Source organism: Chiloscyllium punctatum, chromosome 34, assembly GCF_047496795.1.
Source record: "Chiloscyllium punctatum isolate Juve2018m chromosome 34, sChiPun1.3, whole genome shotgun sequence".
Taxonomy (NCBI): Eukaryota; Metazoa; Chordata; class Chondrichthyes; order Orectolobiformes; family Hemiscylliidae; genus Chiloscyllium; species Chiloscyllium punctatum.
The window spans coordinates 75,235,495-75,255,462 of NC_092772.1; the positions used below are offsets into that span (position 1 = coordinate 75,235,495).

The following is a 19,968-nucleotide window of genomic DNA, read 5'->3' on the forward strand; positions in this document are numbered from 1 at the left end:
AAAGTGCTCCCTCAATACTTCAGATAGTCCTCACTCAATACCTGAGAAAGTGCTCCCTCAATACGTCAGATAGTGCACACTCTGTACTTCAGGCAGTGCTTCCTCACAACTCAGAAATTGCTCCCTCAATACGTCAGACAGTGGTTCCTTAATATGTCAGAAAGTGCTCCCTCAGTACCTCAGATCGTGCTTTCTCAATAGCTCAGAAAATACTCGCTCAATACCTCAGAAGGAGCTCCCCCAATACCTCAGATAGTGCTCCCTCAATACCCTCAGATAGTGTTCCTCAATACCTCAGAGAGATCTCCCTCAATACCTCAGAGAGTGCTCCCTCAGTACCTCAGGCAATGCTTGCTCAATACCTCAGAAAGTGCTCCCTCAGTACCTGAGATATTGCTCCCTCAGTACCTCACTTAGTGCTTGCTCATTACCTCAGAAAGGACACCCTCAGTACCTCAGATAGTGCTTCCTCAATACCTCTGTAAGTGCTCCCTCAATACCCGAGAAATTGCGCCCTCAGTACCTCACATAATGCTTGCTCAATACCTCAGACAGTACTCCCTCAGTATCTCAGATAGTCCTTCCTCAAAACCTCAGAAAGTGCTCCCTCAGTACCTCAGAGAGTGCTTATTCAGCAAATCAAATAGTGCTTCCTCAATACCTCAGATATTGCTCCCTCAGTAACTCATATAGTGCATCCTCAATACCTCAGAAAGTGCTCCATCAGTACCTCAGATAGTGCACCCTCAATACCTCAGAAAGTGCTCCCTCACTATTTCAGAAAGTGCTCCCTCAGTACCTCAGATAGTGCTCCCGCAATACCTCAGTAATTGCTCCCTCACCACCTCAGAAAGTGCTCCCTCAATACCTCAGATAGTGCACCCTCAATACCTCAGTTAATGCTCCCCTGCTACCTCAGAAAGTGCTCCCTCAATACCTCAGATTGTGCACCCTCAATACCTCAGTTATTGCTCCCTCACTACCTCAGAACATGCTCCCTCAGTACCTCAGAAAATGCTCCATCAGTATGTCAGATAATCCTCCCTCAGTACCTCAGATAGTGCTTCCTCAGTACCTCAGATAATGCTCCCTCAGTACCTTAGAAAGTGCTTCATCACTACCTCAGATAGCGCTTCCTCAATATCTCAAAAGGTGCACCCTCAATACCTCAGAAAGTGCTCCCTCAATACATTAGAAAAAGCTCCCACAATGCCTCAGTAAGTCCTCCGTCAATACCTCAGATAGTGCTCACTCAATACTTCAGAAAGTGCTCCCTCAATACCACCGATAGTGCATCCTCAATACCTCAGAAAGTGCTTCCTCAGTACTTCGGATAGTGCACACTCTGTACTTCAGGCAGTGCTTCCTCTGTACTCAGACAGTGCTCCCTCAATACCTAAGATAGTGCAACCTCAATACCTCAGATAGTGCTCCCGCAGTATCACAGAAAGTGCTCCCTCAGTACATCAGATAATGCTCCCTCAGTATGTCAGATAATGCTCTCTCAGTCCCTCAGATATTGCTTCCTCAATACCTCAGAAAGTGCTCCCTCAATACCTCAGATAGTACTTCCTCAGTCCCTCAGATAGTTCTTGCTCAATACCACAGAAAGTACTCCCTCAGTGACTCAGAAAGTACTCCTTCATACCGCATTTCGAGCTTCCTCAGTTTCTCAGATAGTGCACACACAATACCTCAGAAATGGCTCCCACAGTACCTCAGATAGTGCACCATCAGGACATCAGAAAATGCTCCCTCAATACCTCCGACAGTGCACGCTCAATAACTCAGATAGTGCTTCCTCAGTAACTCAGGTAGTGCTCCCTCAGTTTTCTTTTTGTGCTTCCTCAATACATCAGAAAGTGCTTGCTCGGTACCACAGGTCGTGCACTCTCAATAGCTCAGATTGTGCTCCCTCAATACCTCAGAAAGCCCTCGCCCAATACCTCAGAAGGAGCACCCTCAATATCTCAGAAGGAACACCCTCAATACCTCAGAAAGCACTCCCTCAAAACCTCAGAAAGTGCTTCCTCAGTATAACAGAAAGTGCTCCCTCAGTACATCAGATAATGCTCCCTCAGTATGCCAGATAATGCTCCCTCAGTACCTCAGATAATGCTTCCTCAATACCTCAGAAAGTGCTCCCTCAATACCTCAGTAATTGCTCCCTCAATACCTCAGAAAGTGCTCCCTCAATACCTCAGATAGTGCACACTCTGTACTTCAGGCAGTGCTTCCTCACAACTCAGAAATTGCTCCCTCAATACGTCGGACAGTGGTTCCTTAATATGTCAGAAAGTGCTCCCTCAGTACCTCAGATCGTGCTTTCTCAATAGCTCAGAAAATACTCGCTCAATACCTCAGAAGGAGCTCCCCCAATACCTCAGATAGTGCTCCCTCAATACCTCAGAAAGTGCTCCCTCAATACCTCATAAAGTGCTTCATCAGTACATCAGAAAGTGCTTCCACAATACCTTAGTAAGTGTTCCCTAAATACCTGAGATATTGCACCCTCAATGCCTCAGATAGTGCTTGCTGAATACATCAGACAGTACTCCCTCTGTATCTCAGATAGTGTTTCCTTAATACCTCAGAAAGTGCTCCCTCAGTACCTCAGAGAGTGCTTATTCAGCAAATCAAATAGTGCTTCCTCAATACCTCAGATATTGCTCCCTCAGTACCTCATATAGTGCATCCTCAATACCTCAGAAAGTGCTCCATCAGTACCTCAGATAGTGCACCCTCAATACCTCAGAAAGTGCTCCCTCACTATTTCAGAAAGTGCTTCCTCAGTACCTCAGATAGTGCTCCCGCAATACCTCAGTAATTGCTCCCTCACCACCTCAGAAAGTGCTCCCTCAATACCTCAGATAGTGCACCCTCAATACCTCAGATTGTGCACCCTCAATACCTCAGTTATTGCTCCCTCACTACCTCAGAACATGCTCCCTCAGTACCTCAGAAAATGCTCCATCAGTATGTCAGATAATCCTCCCTCAGTACCTCAGATAGTGCTTCCTCAGTACCTCAGATAATGCTCCCTCAGTACCTTAGAAAGTGCTTCATCACTACCTCAGATAGCGCTTCCTCAATATCTCAAAAGGTGCACCCTCAATACCTCAGAAAGTGCTCCCTCAATACATTAGAAAAAGCTCCCACAATGCCTCAGTAAGTACTCCGTCAATACCTCAGATAGTGCTCACTCAATACTTCAGAAAGTGCTCCCTCAATACCACCGATAGTGCATCCTCAATACCTCAGAAAGTGCTTCCTCAGTACTTCGGATAGTGCACACTCTGTACTTCAGGCAGTGCTTCCTCAGTACTCAGACAGTGCTCCCTCAATACCTAAGATAGTGCAACCTCAATACCTCAGATAGTGCTCCCGCAGTATCACAGAAAGTGCTCCCTCAGTACATCAGATAATGCTCCCTCAGTATGTCAGATAATGCTCTCTCAGTCCCTCAGATATTGCTTCCTCAATACCTCAGAAAGTGCTCCCTCAATACCTCAGATAGTACTTCCTCAGTCCCTCAGATAGTTCTTGCTCAATACCACAGAAAGTACTCCCTCAGTGACTCAGAAAGTACTCCTTCATACCGCATTTCGAGCTTCCTCAGTTTCTCAGATAGTGCACACACAATACCTCAGAAATGGCTCCCACAGTACCTCAGATAGTGCACCATCAGGACATCAGAAAATGCTCCCTCAATACCTCCGACAGTGCACGCTCAATAACTCAGATAGTGCTTCCTCAGTAACTCAGGTAGTGCTCCCTCAGTTTTCTTTTTGTGCTTCCTCAATACATCAGAAAGTCCTTCCTCAGTACCACAGGACGTGCACTCTCAATAGCTCAGATTGTGCTCCCTCAATACCTCAGAAAGCCCTCGCTCAATACCTCAGAAGGAGCACCCTCAATATCTCAGAAGGAACACCCTCAATACCTCAGAAAGCACTCCCTCAAAACCTCAGAAAATGCTTCCTCAGTACCACAGAAAGTGCTCCCTCAGTACATCAGATAATGCTCCCTCAGTATGCCAGATAATGCTCCCTCAGTACCTCAGATAATGCTTCCTCAATACCTCAGAAAGTGCTCCCTCAATACCTCAGTAATTGCTCCCTCAATACCTCAGAAAGTGCTCCCTCAATACCTCAGATAGTTCTCACTCAATACCTTAGAAAGTGCTCCCTCAATACGTCAGATAGTGCACACTCTGTACTTCAGGCAGTGCTTCCTCACAACTCAGAAATTGCTCCCTCAATACGTCGGACAGTGGTTCCTTAATATGTCAGAAAGTGCTCCCTCAGTACCTCAGATCGTGCTTTCTCAATAGCTCAGAAAATACTCGCTCAATACCTCAGAAGGAGCTCCCCCAATACCTCAGATAGTGCTCCCTCAATACCTCAGAAAGTGCTCCCTCAATACCTCATAAAGTGCTTCATCAGTACATCAGAAAGTGCTACCTCAATACCTCAGTAAGTGCTCCCTAAATACCTGAGATATTGCACCCTCAATGCCTCAGATAGTGCTTGCTGAATACCTCAGACAGTACTCCCTCTGTATCTCAGATAGTGTTTCCTTAATACCTCAGAAAGTGCTCCCTCAGTACCTCAGAGAGTGCTTCATCAGCAAATCAAACAGTGCTTCCTCAATAGCTCAGACAGTTCTCCGTCAATACCTCAGAAAGTACTCCCTCAATACCTCAGAAAGTGCTCCCTCAGTACCACAGATAATGCTCCCTCAATAGCTCAGATAGTGCTTCTTCAATACCTCAGAAAGTGCTACCTCAGTACTCATATAATGCTCACTCAATGGCTCAGAAAGTGCTCACTCAATACCTCAGAAAGTGCTCCCACAGTACATCAGATAATGCTCCCTCAATACTTCAGATAGTGCTCCTCAATACCTCAGATAGATCTCCCTCAATACCTCAGAGAGGGCTCGCTCAGTGCCTCAGGCAATGCTTGCTCAATACCTCAGAAAGTGCTCCCTCAGTACCTCAGAAAGTGTTTCATCAGTACATCAGAAAGTGCTTCCTCAATACCTCAGTAAGTGCTCCCTCAATACCCGAGATATTGCACCCTCAATGCCTCAGATAGTGCTTACTGAATACCTCAGACAGTACTCCCTCTGTATCTCAGATAGTGCTTCCTCAATATCTCAGAAAGTTCTTCCTCAATACCACAGAAACTACTCCCTCAGTACCTCAGAACGTACTCCCTCAATACCTCAGATAGTGCTTCCTCAGTTCCTCAGATCGTGCACACCCAATACGTCAGAAAGGGCTCCCTCTGTACCTTAGATTGTCAGTCCCTCAATACCTCAGATAGTGCTCCCTGAATACCTTAGACAGCGCACCTTCAGTATCTCAGAAAGTGCTCCATCAATACCTCAGATAGTACACTCTCAATACCTCAGAAAGTGCTCCCTCAATCCCTCAGATAGTGCCCCCTCAATACCTTCAGATAGTGTTCCTCAATACCTCAGATAGATCTCCCTCAATACCTTAGAGAGTGCTCCCTCAGTACCTCAGGCAATGCTTGCTCAATACCTCAGAAAGTGCTCCCTCAGTACCTGAGATATTGCTCCCTCAGTACCTCACTTAGTGCTTGCTCAATACCTCAGAAAGGACACCCTCAGTACCTCAGATAGTGCTTCCTCAATACCTCAGTAAGTGCTCCCTCAATACCCGAGATATTGCACCCTCAGTACCTCAGATAGTGCTTGCTCAATACCTCAGACAGTACTCCCTCAGTACCTCAGATAGTGCTCCCTCAATACCTCAGAGAGTGCTCCATCAGTACCTCAGATAGTGAACCCTCAATACCTCAGAAAGTGCTGCCTCACTACCACAGAAAGTGATCCCTCAATACCTCAGTAATTGCTCCCTCACCACCTCAGAAAGTGCGCCCTCAATACCTCAGATAGTGCATCCGCAATACCTCAGAAAGTGCTTCCTCAGTACCACAGAACGTGCTCCCTCAGTACCTCAGATAATGCTCCCTCAGTACCTTATAGAGTGCTTCATCACTACCTCAGATAGCGCTTCCTCAATACCTCAAAAAGTGCACCCTAAATACCTCAGAAAGTGCTCCCTCAGTACCACAGATAATGCTCCCTCAATAGCTCAGATAGTGCTTCCTCAATACCTCAGAAGGTGCTCCCTCAATACCTCAATAGTTCTCACTCAATATCTTAGAAAGTGCTCCCTCAATACGTCAGATAATGCACACTCTCTACTTCAGGCAGTGCTTCCTCACAACTAAGACATTGCTCCCTCAATACGTCGGACAATGCTTCCTTAATACGTCAGAAAGTGCTCCCTCTGTACCTCAGATAATGCTCCCTCAGTACCTCAGAGAGTGCTTCGTCAGAACCTCAGAAAGTGCTGCCTCAATACCTCAGATAATATTCCATCAGTATGTCAGATAATGTTTTCTCAGTACCTCAGATAGTGCTTCCTCCATACCTCAGAAAGTGCTCCCTCAATACCTCAGAAAGTGCTCCATCATTATCACAGATAATGCTCCCTCAATAGCTCAGATAGTGCTTCCTCAATACCTCAGAAAGTGCTACCTCAGTACTCATATAATGCTCACTCAATGGCTCAGAAAGTGCTCACTCAATACCTCAGAAAGTGCTCCCACAGTACATCAGATAGTGCTCCCTCAATACTTCAGATAGTGCTCCCTCAGTACCTCAGATAGTGCTCCCTCAATACTTCAGATAGTGCTTCCTCAATACCTCAGAAAGTGCTACCTCAGTACTCATATAATGCTCACTCAATGGCTCAGAAAGTGCTCACTCAATACCTCAGAAAGTGCTCCCACAATACATCAGAAAATTGCTTCCTCAATACCTCAGAAAGTGCTCCCTCAGTACCTCAGATAGTGCTCCCACAATACTTCAGATAGTGTTCCTCAATACCTCAGATAGATCTCCCTCAATACCTCAGAGAGGGCTCGCTCAGTGCCTCAGGCAATGCTTGCTCAATACCTCAGAAAGTGCTCCCTCGGTACCTCGGAGAGTGCTTCTTCAGTACATCAGAAAGTGCTTCCTCAATACCTCAGTAAGTGCTCCCTCAATACCCGAGATATTGCACCCTCAATGCCTCAGATAGTGCTTGCTGAATACCTCAGACAGTACTCCCTCAGTATCTCAGATAGTGCTTCCTTAATACCTCAGAAAGTGCTCCCTCAGTACCTCAGAGAGTGCTTCCTCAGCAAATCAAACAGTGCTTCCTCAAGACCTCAGAAAGTGCTCCCTCAATATCTCAGAAAGTACCCCCTCAGTACCTCAGAACGTACTCCCTCAATACCTCAGATAGTGCTTCCTCAGTTCCTCAGATAGTGCACACCCAATACGTCAGAAAGGGCTCCCTCTGTACCTCAGATTGTCAGTCCCTCATTACCTCAGTAAGTGCTCCCTCAATACCTCAGAGAGTGCTCCTGAATACCTTAGACAGCGCACCTTCAGTATCTCAGAAAATGCTCCATCAATACCTCAGATAGTACACTCTCAATACCTCAGAAAGTGCTCCCTCAATCCCTCAGATAGTGCTCCCACAATACCCTCAGATAGTGTTCCTCAATACCTCAGAGAGATCTCCCTCAATACCTCAGAGAGTGCTCCCTCAGTACCTCAGGCAATGCTTGCTCAATACCTCAGAAAGTGCTCCCTCAGTACCTGAGATATTGCTCCCTCAGTACCTCACATAATGCTTGCTCAATACCTCAGACAGTACTCCCTCAGTACCTCAGATAGTGCTTCCTCAATATCTCAGATATTGCTCCCTCAGTACCTCATATAGTGCATCCTCAATACCTCAGAAAGTGCTCCATCAGTACCTCAGATAGTGCACCCTCAATACCTCAGAAAGTGCTCCCTCACTATTTCAGAAAGTGCTCCCTCAGTACCTCAGATAGTGCTCCCGCAATACCTCAGTAATTGCTCCCTCACCACCTCAGAAAGTGCTCCCTCAATACCTCAGATAGTGCACCCTCAATACCTCAGTTAATGCTCCCCTGCTACCTCAGAAAGTGCTCCCTCAATACCTCAGATTGTGCACCCTCAATACCTCAGTTATTGCTCCCTCACTACCTCAGAACATGCTCCCTCAGTACCTCAGAAAATGCTCCATCAGTATGTCAGATAATCCTCCCTCAGTACCTCAGATAGTGCTTCCTCAGTACCTCAGATAATGCTCCCTCAGTACCTTAGAAAGTGCTTCATCACTACCTCAGATAGCGCTTCCTCAATATCTCAAAAGGTGCACCCTCAATACCTCAGAAAGTGCTCCCTCAATACATTAGAAAAAGCTCCCACAATGCCTCAGTAAGTCCTCCGTCAATACCTCAGATAGTGCTCACTCAATACTTCAGAAAGTGCTCCCTCAATACCACCGATAGTGCATCCTCAATACCTCAGAAAGTGCTTCCTCAGTACTTCGGATAGTGCACACTCTGTACTTCAGGCAGTGCTTCCTCAGTACTCAGACAGTGCTCCCTCAATACCTAAGATAGTGCAACCTCAATACCTCAGATAGTGCTCCCACAGTATCACAGAAAGTGCTCCCTCAGTACATCAGATAATGCTCCCTCAGTATGTCAGATAATGCTCTCTCAGTCCCTCAGATATTGCTTCCTCAATACCTCAGAAAGTGCTCCCTCAATACCTCAGATAGTACTTCCTCAGTCCCTCAGATAGTTCTTGCTCAATACCACAGAAAGTACTCCCTCAGTGACTCAGAAAGTACTCCTTCATACCGCATTTCGAGCTTCCTCAGTTTCTCAGATAGTGCACACACAATACCTCAGAAATGGCTCCCACAGTACCTCAGATAGTGCACCATCAGGACATCAGAAAATGCTCCCTCAATACCTCCGACAGTGCACGCTCAATAACTCAGATAGTGCTTCCTCAGTAACTCAGGTAGTGCTCCCTCAGTTTTCTTTTTGTGCTTCCTCAATACATCAGAAAGTGCTTGCTCGGTACCACAGGTCGTGCACTCTCAATAGCTCAGATTGTGCTCCCTCAATACCTCAGAAAGCCCTCGCCCAATACCTCAGAAGGAGCACCCTCAATATCTCAGAAGGAACACCCTCAATACCTCAGAAAGCACTCCCTCAAAACCTCAGAAAGTGCTTCCTCAGTATAACAGAAAGTGCTCCCTCAGTACATCAGATAATGCTCCCTCAGTATGCCAGATAATGCTCCCTCAGTACCTCAGATAATGCTTCCTCAATACCTCAGAAAGTGCTCCCTCAATACCTCAGTAATTGCTCCCTCAATACCTCAGAAAGTGCTCCCTCAATACCTCAGATAGTGCACACTCTGTACTTCAGGCAGTGCTTCCTCACAACTCAGAAATTGCTCCCTCAATACGTCGGACAGTGGTTCCTTAATATGTCAGAAAGTGCTCCCTCAGTACCTCAGATCGTGCTTTCTCAATAGCTCAGAAAATACTCGCTCAATACCTCAGAAGGAGCTCCCCCAATACCTCAGATAGTGCTCCCTCAATACCTCAGAAAGTGCTCCCTCAATACCTCATAAAGTGCTTCATCAGTACATCAGAAAGTGCTTCCTCAATACCTTAGTAAGTGTTCCCTAAATACCTGAGATATTGCACCCTCAATGCCTCAGATAGTGCTTGCTGAATACCTCAGACAGTACTCCCTCTGTAGCTCAGATAGTGCTTCCTTAATACCTCAGAAAGTGCTCCCTCAGTACCTCAGAGACTGCTTCCTCAGAAAATTAAACAGTTCTTCCTCAATACCTCAGAAAGTTCTCCCTCAATACCTCAGAAAGTACTCCCTCAATACCTCAGAAAGTGCTCCCTCATTACCACAGATAATGCTCCCTCAATAGCTCAGATAGTGCTTCTTCAATACCTCAGAAAGTGCTACCTCAGTACTCATATAATGCTCACTCAATGGCTCAGAAAGTGCTCACTCAATACCTCAGAAAGTGCTCCCACAGTACATCAGATAGTGCTCCCTCAATACTTCAGATAGTGCTCCTCAATACCTCAGATAGGTCTCCCTGAATACCTCAGAGAGGGCTCGCTCAGTGCCTCAGGCAATGCTTGCTCAATACCTCAGAAAGTGCTCCCTCAGTACCTCAGAGAGTGTTTCATCAGTACATCAGAAAGTGCTTCCTCAATACCTCAGTAAGTGCTCCCTCAATACCCGAGATATTGCACCCTCAATGCCTCAGATAGTGCTTGCTGAATACCTCAGACAGTACTCCCTCAGTATCTCAGATAGTGCTTCCTCAATACCTCAGAAAGTTCTTTATCAATACCTCAGAGAGTGCTTCCTCAGTTCCTCAGATAGTGCACACCCAATACGTCAGAAAGGGCTCCCTCTGTACCTTAGATTGTCAGTCCCTCAATACCTCAGATAGTGCTCCCTGAATACCTTAGACAGCGCACCTTCAGTATCTCAGAAAGTGCTCCATCAATACCTCAGATAGTACACTCTCAATACCTCAGAAAGTGCTCCCTCAATCCCTCAGATAGTGCCCCCTCAATACCTTCAGATAGTGTTCCTCAATACCTCAGATAGATCTCCCTCAATACCTTAGAGAGTGCTCCCTCAGTACCTCAGGCAATGCTTGCTCAATACCTCAGAAAGTGCTCCCTCAGTACCTGAGATATTGCTACCTCAGTACCTCACTTAGTGCTTGCTCAATACCTCAGGAAATGCACCCTCAGTACCTCAGATAGTGCTTCCTCAATACCTCAGTAAGTGCTCCCTCAATACCCGAAATATTGCACCCTCAGTACCTCAGATAGTGCTTGCTCAATACCTCAGACAGTACTCCCTCAGTACCTCAGATAGTGCTCCCTCAATAACTCAGAAAGTGCTCCATCAGTACCTCAGATAGTGAACCCTCAATACCTCAGAAAGTGCTGCCTCACTACCACAGAAAGTGATCCCTCACCACCTCAGAAAGTGCGCCCTCAATACCTCAGATAGTGCACCCGCAATACCTCAGAAAGTGCTTCCTCAGTACCACAGAACGTGCTCCCTCAGTACCTCAGATAATGCTCCCTCAGTACCTTAGAGAGTGCTTCATCACTACCTCAGATAGCGCTTCCTCAATACCTCAAAAAGTGCACCCTTAATACCTCAGAAAGTGCTCCCTCAGTACCACAGATAATGCTCCCTCAATAGCTCAGATAGTGCTTCCTCAATACCTCAGAAGGTGCTCCCTCAATACCTCAATAGTTCTCACTCAATACCTTAGAAAGTGCTCCCTCAATACGTCAGATAGTGCACACTCTCTACTTCAGGCAGTGCTTCCTCACAACTCAGACATTGCTCCCTCAATACGTCGGACAATGCTTCCTTAATACGTCAGAAAGTGCTCCCTCTGTACCTCAGATAATGCTCCCTCAGGACCTCAGAGAGTGCTTCGTCAGAACCTCAGAAAGTGCTGCCTCAATACCTCAGATAATGTTCCATCAGTATGTCAGATAATGTTTTCTCAGTACCTCAGATAGTGCTTCCTCAATACCTCAGAAAGTGCTCCCTCAATACCTCAGAAAGTGCTCCATCATTATCACAGATAATGCTCCCTCAATAGCTCAGATAGTGCTTCCTCAATACCTCAGAAAGTGCTACCTCAGTACTCATATAATGCTCACTCAATGGCTCAGAAAGTGCTCACTCAATACCTCAGAAAGTGCTCCCACAATACATCAGAAAATTGCTTCCTCAATACCTCAGATAGTGCTCCCTCAGTACCTCAGATAGTGCTCCCTCAATACTTCAGATAGTGTTCCTCAATACCTCAGATCGATCTCCCTCAATACCTCAGAGAGGGCTCGCTCAGTGCCTCAGGCAATGCTTGCTCAATACCTCAGAAAGTGCTCCCTCAGTACCTCGGAGAGTGCTTCATCAGTACATCAGAAAGTGCTTCCTCAATACCTCAGTAAGTGCTCCCTCAATACCCGAGATATTGCACCCTCAATGCCTCAGATAGCGCTTGCTGAATACCTCAGACAGTACTCCCTCAGTATCTCAGATAGTGCTTCCTTAATACCTCAGAAAGTGCTCCCTCAGTACCTCAGAGAGTGCTTCCTCAGCAAATCAAACAGTGCCTCCTGAATACCTCAGAAAGTGCTCCCTCAATATCTCAGAAAGTACCCCCTCAGTACCTCAGAACGTACTCCCTCAATACCTCAGATAGTGCTTCCTCAGTTCCTCAGATAGTGCACACCCAATACGTCAGAAAGGGCTCCCTCTGTACCTCAGATTGTCAGTCCCTCATTACCTCAGTAAGTGCTCCCTCAATACCTCAGATAGTGCTCCTGAATACCTTGGACAGTGCACCTTCAGTATCTCAGAAAATGCTCCATGAATACCTCAGATAGTACACTCTCAATACCTCAGAAAGTGCTCCCTCAATCCCTCAGATAGTGCTCCCTCAATACCCTCAGATAGTGTTCCTCAATACCTCAGAGAGATCTCCCTCAATACCTCAGAGAGTGCTCCCTCAGTACCTCAGGCAATGCTTGCTCAATACCTCAGAAAGTGCTCCCTCAGTACCTGAGATATTGCTCCCTCAGTACCTCACTTAGTGCTTGCTCATTACCTCAGAAAGGACACGCTCAGTACCTCAGATAGTGCTTCCTCAATACCTCTGTAAGTGCTCCCTCAATACCCGAGAAATTGCGCCCTCAGTACCTCACATAATGCTTGCTCAATACCTCAGAAAGTACTCCCTCAGTATCTCAGATAGTCCTTCCTCAAAACCTCAGAAAGTGCTCCCTCAGTACCTCAGAGAGTGCTTATTCAGCAAATCAAATAGTGCTTCCTCATTATCTCAGATATTGCTCCCTCAGTACCTCATATAGTGCATCCTCAATACCTCAGAAAGTGCTCCATCAGTACCTCAGATAGTGCACCCTCAATACCTCAGAAAGTGCTCCCTCACTATTTCAGAAAGTGCTTCCTCAGTACCTCAGATAGTGCTCCCGCAATACCTCAGTAATTGCTCCCTCACCACCTCAGAAAGTGCTCCCTCAATACCTCAGATAGTGCACCCTCAATACCTCAGATTGTGCACCCTCAATACCTCAGTTATTGCTCCCTCACTACCTCAGAACATACTCCCTCAGTACCTCAGAAAATGCTCCATCAGTATGTCAGATAATCCTCCCTCAGTACCTCAGATAGTGCTTCCTCAGTACCTCAGATAATGCTCCCTCAGTACCTTAGAAAGTGCTTCATCACTACCTCAGATAGCGCTTCCTCAATATCTCAAAAGGTGCACCCTCAATACCTCAGAAAGTGCTCCCTCAATACATTAGAAAAAGCTCCCACAATGCCTCAGTAAGTACTCCGTCAATACCTCAGATAGTGCTCACTCAATACTTCAGAAAGTGCTCCCTCAATACCACCGATAGTGCATTCTCAATACCTCAGAAAGTGCTTCCTCAGTACTTCGGATAGTGCACACTCTGTACTTCAGGCAGTGCTTCCTCAGTACTCAGACAGTGCTCCCTCAATACCTAAGATAGTGCAACCTCAATACCTCAGATAGTGCTCCCGCAGTATCACAGAAAGTGCTCCCTCAGTACATCAGATAATGTTCCCTCAGTATGTCAGATAATGCTCTCTCAGTCCCTCAGATATTGCTTCCTCAATACCTCAGAAAGTGCTCCCTCAATACCTCAGATAGTACTTCCTCAGTCCCTCAGATAGTTCTTGCTCAATACCACAGAACGTACTCCCTCAGTGCCTCAGAAAGTACTCCTCCATACCGCATTTCGAGCTTCCTCAGTTTCTCAGATAGTGCACACACAATACCTCAGAAATGGCTCCCACAGTACCTCAGATAGTGCACCATCAGGACATCAGAAAATGCTCCCTCAATACCTCCGACAGTGCACGCTCAATAACTCAGATAGTGCTTCCTCAGTAACTCAGGTAGTGCTCCCTCAGTTTTCTTTTTGTGCTTCCTCAATACATCAGAAAGTGCTTCCTCGGTACCACAGGTCGTGCACTCTCAATAGCTCAGATTGTGCTCCCTCAATACCTCAGAAAGCCCTCACCCAATACCTCAGAAGGAGCACCCTCAATATCTCAGAAGGAACACCCTCAATACCTCAGAAAGCACTCCCTCAAAACCTCAGAAAGTGCTTCCTCAGTATAACAGAAAGTGCTCCCTCAGTACATCAGATAATGCTTCCTCAGTATGCCAGATAATGCTCCCTCAGTACGTCAGATAATGCTTCCTCAATAACTCAGAAAGTGCTCCCTCAATACCTCAGTAATTGCTCCCTCAATACCTCAGAAAGTGCTCCCTCAATACCTCAGATAGTCCTCACTCAATACCTTAGAAAGTGCTCCCTCAATACGTCAGATAGTGCACACTCTGTACTTCAGGCAGTGCTTCCTCACAACTCAGAAATTGCTCCCTCAATACGTCGGACAGTGGTTCCTTAATATGTCAGAAAGTGCTCCCTCAGTACCTCAGATCGTGCTTTCTCATAGCTCAGAAAATACTCGCTCAATACCTCAGCAGGAGCTCCCCCAATACCTCAGATAGTGCTCCCTCAATACCTCAGAAAGTGCTCCCTCAATACCTCATAAAGTGCTTCATCAGTACATCAGAAAGTGCTTCCTCAATACCTCAGTAACTGCTCCCGAAATACCTGAGATATTGCACCCTCAATGCCTCAGATAGTGCTTGCTGAATACCTCAGACAGTACTCCCTCTGTATCTCAGATAGTGCTTCCTTCATACCTCAGAAAGTGCTCCCTCAGTACCTCAGAGAGTGCTTCCTCAGCAAATCAAACAGTGCTTCCTCAATACCTCAGAAAGTTCTCCCTCAATACCTCAGAAAGTACTCCCTCAATACCTCAGAAAGTGCTCCCTCAGTACCACAGATAATGCTCCCTCAATAGCTCAGATAGTGCTTCTTCAATACCTCAGAAAGTGCTACCTCAGTACTCATATAATGCTCACTCAATGGCTCAGAAAGTGCTCACTCAATACCTCAGAAAGTGCTCCCACAGTACATCAGATAGTGCTCCCTCAATACTTCAGATAGTGCTCCTCAATACCTCAGATAGGTCTCCCTGAATACCTCAGAGAGGGCTCGCTCAGTGCCTCAGGCAATGCTTGCTCAATACCTCAGAAAGTGCTCCCTCAGTACCTCAGAGAGTGTTTCATCAGTACATCAGAAAGTGCTTCCTCAATACCTCAGTAAGTGCTCCCTCAATACCCGAGATATTGCACCCTCAATGCCTCAGATAGTGCTTGCTGAATACCTCAGACAGTACTCCCTCAGTATCTCAGATAGTGCTTCCTCAATACCTCAGAAAGTTCTTCCTCAATACCTCAGAGAGTGCTTCCTCAGTTCCTCAGATAGTGCACACCCAATACGTCAGAAAGGGCTCCCTCTGTACCTTAGATTGTCAGTCCCTCAATACCTCAGATAGTGCTCCCTGAATACCTTAGACAGCGCACCTTCAGTATCTCAGAAAGTGCTCCATCAATACCTCAGATAGTACACTCTCAATACCTCAGAAAGTGCTCCCTCAATCCCTCAGATAGTGCCCCCTCAATACCTTCAGATAGTGTTCCTCAATACCTCAGATAGATCTCCCTCAATACCTTAGAGAGTGCTCCCTCAGTACCTCAGGCAATGCTTGCTCAATACCTCAGAAAGTGCTCCCTCAGTACCTGAGATATTGCTACCTCAGTACCTCACTTAGTGCTTGCTCAATACCTCAGGAAATGCACCCTCAGTACCTCAGATAGTGCTTCCTCAATACCTCAGTAAGTGCTCCCTCAATACCCGAGATATTGCACCCTCAGTACCTCAGATAGTGCTTGCTCAATACCTCAGACAGTACTCCCTCAGTACCTCAGATAGTGCTCCCTCAATAACTCAGAAAGTGCTCCATCAGTACCTCAGATAGTGAACCCTCAATACCTCAGAAAGTGCTGCCTCACTACCACAGAAAGTGATCCCTCAATACCTCAGTAATTGCTCCCTCACCACCTCAGAAAGTGCGCCCTCAATACCTCAGATAGTGCACCCGCAATACCTCAGAAAGTGCTTCCTCAGTACCACAGAACGTGCTCCCTCAGTACCTCAGATAATGCTCCCTCAGTACCTTAGAGAGTGCTTCATCACTACCTCAGATAGCGCTTCCTCAATACCTCAAAAAGTGCACCCTTAATACCTCAGAAAGTGCTCCCTCAGTACCACAGATAATGCTCCCTCAATAGCTCAGATAGTGCTTCCTCAATACCTCAGAAGGTGCTCCCTCAATACCTCAATAGTTCTCACTCAATACCTTAGAAAGTGCTCCCTCAATACGTCAGATAGTGCACACTCTCTACTTCAGGCAGTGCTTCCTCACAACTCAGACATTGCTCCCTCAATACGTCGGACAATGCTTCCTTAATACGTCAGAAAGTGCTCCCTCTGTACCTCAGATAATGCTCCCTCAGGACCTCAGAGAGTGCTTCGTCAGAACCTCAGAAAGTGCTGCCTCAATACCTCAGATAATGTTCCATCAGTATGTCAGATAATGTTTTCTCAGTACCTCAGATAGTGCTTCCTCAATACCTCAGAAAGTGCTCCCTCAATACCTCAGAAAGTGCTCCATCATTATCACAGATAATGCTCCCTCAATAGCTCAGATAGTGCTTCCTCAATACCTCAGAAAGTGCTACCTCAGTACTCATATAATGCTCACTCAATGGCTCAGAAAGTGCTCACTCAATACCTCAGAAAGTGCTCCCACAATACATCAGAAAATTGCTTCCTCAATACCTCAGAAAGTGCTCCCTCAGTACCTCAGATAGTGCTCCCTCAATACTTCAGATAGTGTTCCTCAATACCTCAGATCGATCTCCCTCAATACCTCAGAGAGGGCTCGCTCAGTGCCTCAGGCAATGCTTGCTCAATACCTCAGAAAGTGCTCCCTCAGTACCTCGGAGAGTGCTTCATCAGTACATCAGAAAGTGCTTCCTCAATACCTCAGTAAGTGCTCCCTCAATACCCGAGATATTGCACCCTCAATGCCTCAGATAGCGCTTGCTGAATACCTCAGACAGTACTCCCTCAGTATCTCAGATAGTGCTTCCTTAATACCTCAGAAAGTGCTCCCTCAGTACCTCAGAGAGTGCTTCCTCAGCAAATCAAACAGTGCCTCCTGAATACCTCAGAAAGTGCTCCCTCAATATCTCAGAAAGTACCCCCTCAGTACCTCAGAACGTACTCCCTCAATACCTCAGATAGTGCTTCCTCAGTTCCTCAGATAGTGCACACCCAATACGTCAGAAAGGGCTCCCTCTGTACCTCAGATTGTCAGTCCCTCATTACCTCAGTAAGTGCTCCCTCAATACCTCAGATAGTGCTCCTGAATACCTTGGACAGTGCACCTTCAGTATCTCAGAAAATGCTCCATGAATACCTCAGATAGTACACTCTCAATACCTCAGAAAGTGCTCCCTCAATCCCTCAGATAGTGCTCCCTCAATACCCTCAGATAGTGTTCCTCAATACCTCAGAGAGATCTCCCTCAATACCTCAGAGAGTGCTCCCTCAGTACCTCAGGCAATGCTTGCTCAATACCTCAGAAAGTGCTCCCTCAGTACCTGAGATATTGCTCCCTCAGTACCTCACTTAGTGCTTGCTCATTACCTCAGAAAGGACACGCTCAGTACCTCAGATAGTGCTTCCTCAATACCTCTGTAAGTGCTCCCTCAATACCCGAGAAATTGCGCCCTCAGTACCTCACATAATGCTTGCTCAATACCTCAGAAAGTACTCCCTCAGTATCTCAGATAGTCCTTCCTCAAAACCTCAGAAAGTGCTCCCTCAGTACCTCAGAGAGTGCTTATTCAGCAAATCAAATAGTGCTTCCTCAATATCTCAGATATTGCTCCCTCAGTACCTCATATAGTGCATCCTCAATACCTCAGAAAGTGCTCCATCAGTACCTCAGATAGTGCACCCTCAATACCTCAGAAAGTGCTCCCTCACTATTTCAGAAAGTGCTTCCTCAGTACCTCAGATAGTGCTCCCGCAATACCTCAGTAATTGCTCCCTCACCACCTCAGAAAGTGCTCCCTCAATACCTCAGATAGTGCACCCTCAATACCTCAGATTGTGCACCCTCAATACCTCAGTTATTGCTCCCTCACTACCTCAGAACATGCTCCCTCAGTACCTCAGAAAATGCTCCATCAGTATGTCAGATAATCCTCCCTCAGTTCCTCAGATAGTGCTTCCTCAGTACCTCAGATAATGCTCCCTCAGTACCTTAGAAAGTGCTTCATCACTACCTCAGATAGCGCTTCCTCAATATCTCAAAAGGTGCACCCTCAATACCTCAGAAAGTGCTCCCTCAATACATTAGAAAAAGCTCCCACAATGCCTCAGTAAGTACTCCGTCAATACCTCAGATAGTGCTCACTCAATACTTCAGAAAGTGCTCCCTCAATACCACCGATAGTGCATCCTCAATACCTCAGAAAGTGCTTCCTCAGTACTTCAGATAGTGTTCCTCAATACCTCAGATAGATCTCCCTCAATACCTCAGAGAGGGCTCGCTCAGTGCCTCAGGCAATGCTTGCTCAATACCTCAGAAAGTGCTCCCTCAGTACCTCGGAGAGTGCTTCATCAGTACATCAGAAAGTGCTTCCTCAATACCTCAGTAAGTGCTCCCTCAATACCCGAGATATTGCACCCTCAATGCCTCAGATAGCGCTTGCTGAATACCTCAGACAGTACTCCCTCAGTATCTCAGATAGTGCTTCCTTAATACCTCAGAAAGTGCTCCCTCAGTACCTCAGAGAGTGCTTCCTCAGCAAATCAAACAGTGCCTCCTGAATACCTCAGAAAGTGCTCCCTCAATATCTCAGAAAGTACCCCCTCAGTACCTCAGAACGTACTCCCTCAATACCTCAGATAGTGCTTCCTCAGTTCCTCAGATAGTGCACACCCAATACGTCAGAAAGGGCTCCCTCTGTACCTCAGATTGTCAGTCCCTCATTACCTCAGTAAGTGCTCCCTCAATACCTCAGATAGTGCTCCTGAATACCTTGGACAGTGCACCTTCAGTATCTCAGAAAATGCTCCATGAATACCTCAGATAGTACACTCTCAATACCTCAGAAAGTGCTCCCTCAATCCCTCAGATAGTGCTCCCTCAATACCCTCAGATAGTGTTCCTCAATACCTCAGAGAGATCTCCCTCAATACCTCAGAGAGTGCTCCCTCAGTACCTCAGGCAATGCTTGCTCAATACCTCAGAAAGTGCTCCCTCAGTACCTGAGATATTGCTCCCTCAGTACCTCACTTAGTGCTTGCTCATTACCTCAGAAAGGACACGCTCAGTACCTCAGATAGTGCTTCCTCAATACCTCTGTAAGTGCTCCCTCAATACCCGAGAAATTGCGCCCTCAGTACCTCACATAATGCTTGCTCAATACCTCAGAAAGTACTCCCTCAGTATCTCAGATAGTCCTTCCTCAAAACCTCAGAAAGTGCTCCCTCAGTACCTCAGAGAGTGCTTATTCAGCAAATCAAATAGTGCTTCCTCATTATCTCAGATATTGCTCCCTCAGTACCTCATATAGTGCATCCTCAATACCTCAGAAAGTGCTCCATCAGTACCTCAGATAGTGCACCCTCAATACCTCAGAAAGTGCTCCCTCACTATTTCAGAAAGTGCTTCCTCAGTACCTCAGATAGTGCTCCCGCAATACCTCAGTAATTGCTCCCTCACCACCTCAGAAAGTGCTCCCTCAATACCTCAGATAGTGCACCCTCAATACCTCAGATTGTGCACCCTCAATACCTCAGTTATTGCTCCCTCACTACCTCAGAACATACTCCCTCAGTACCTCAGAAAATGCTCCATCAGTATGTCAGATAATCCTCCCTCAGTACCTCAGATAGTGCTTCCTCAGTACCTCAGATAATGCTCCCTC

The 19,968-nt window shown here is 46.4% G+C and overlaps 1 long non-coding RNA gene across 1 annotated transcript in view; it reads right to left on the reverse strand.

Annotated features, from left to right (window-relative positions):
• LOC140459039 (uncharacterized) overlaps positions 1-19,968 on the reverse strand; it is a 113,409-nt gene that overhangs the window by 60,704 nt on the left and 32,737 nt on the right. The window lies entirely within an intron of this gene.